The following is a 713-nucleotide window of genomic DNA, read 5'->3' as shown; positions in this document are numbered from 1 at the left end:
TAACTGTGTATTTATTGTTCGTATTAAATTGAAACTTTTTTAATAGGTTATTGATTGATAACTTTTTACTAATTATTATGTATCTATTTTAAAATTTTATTATTTTTTAAAAATATAATTGATGTAATTATAATTAAAATTTATAGGCAATTAAATTTGCAGTTATTTTCTACTTCATAATTTGTTTAATTCACTTCAATTTGAATTAACATGTTTTAATATTGGCTTGGTAAGATTGTTTTATATTCTTTGAAATGTTTTCTTAGAAATTTCAAGTTCAAACTAATTAAATTTAAAAGAGACACTATTTTAATTTTGAATATCTTCTAAAAGTAATAATCACTACAGTATTGATGATTTGGACATATTTTTATAACTAAAATGATAGAAAATATTATATAAGTAAAAAATCATAGAGTACTCTAATGGGCATATTCAATTAGGTGAAGTCTTAATTTTATTTTTAAACACTTTTGGAATAATTTTGATAGTTTCTGTAACAATTAACTCAATTTAAAAAAATCTTCAAAACTATATTAATAAAAACTAAACATTTGTCGTGTTATGTAACATACAATTATATTATAATCAGTTATCTTATATGTAACACCCCGTGTTATTCTAGCTTAGATGGAGTTCAAAAACCATGAGAAAAAATTGATGAAATGGACTGACCAGTAGACCAAGAGGGCCATCTATGATTCGTAGACAGT

Source organism: Solanum dulcamara, chromosome 1 (assembly GCF_947179165.1).
Source record: "Solanum dulcamara chromosome 1, daSolDulc1.2, whole genome shotgun sequence".
NCBI classification, from domain to species: Eukaryota; Viridiplantae; Streptophyta; class Magnoliopsida; order Solanales; family Solanaceae; genus Solanum; species Solanum dulcamara.
The sequence above is the reverse complement of the archived record's forward strand: the minus strand, read 5'-3'. Positions refer to the sequence as shown.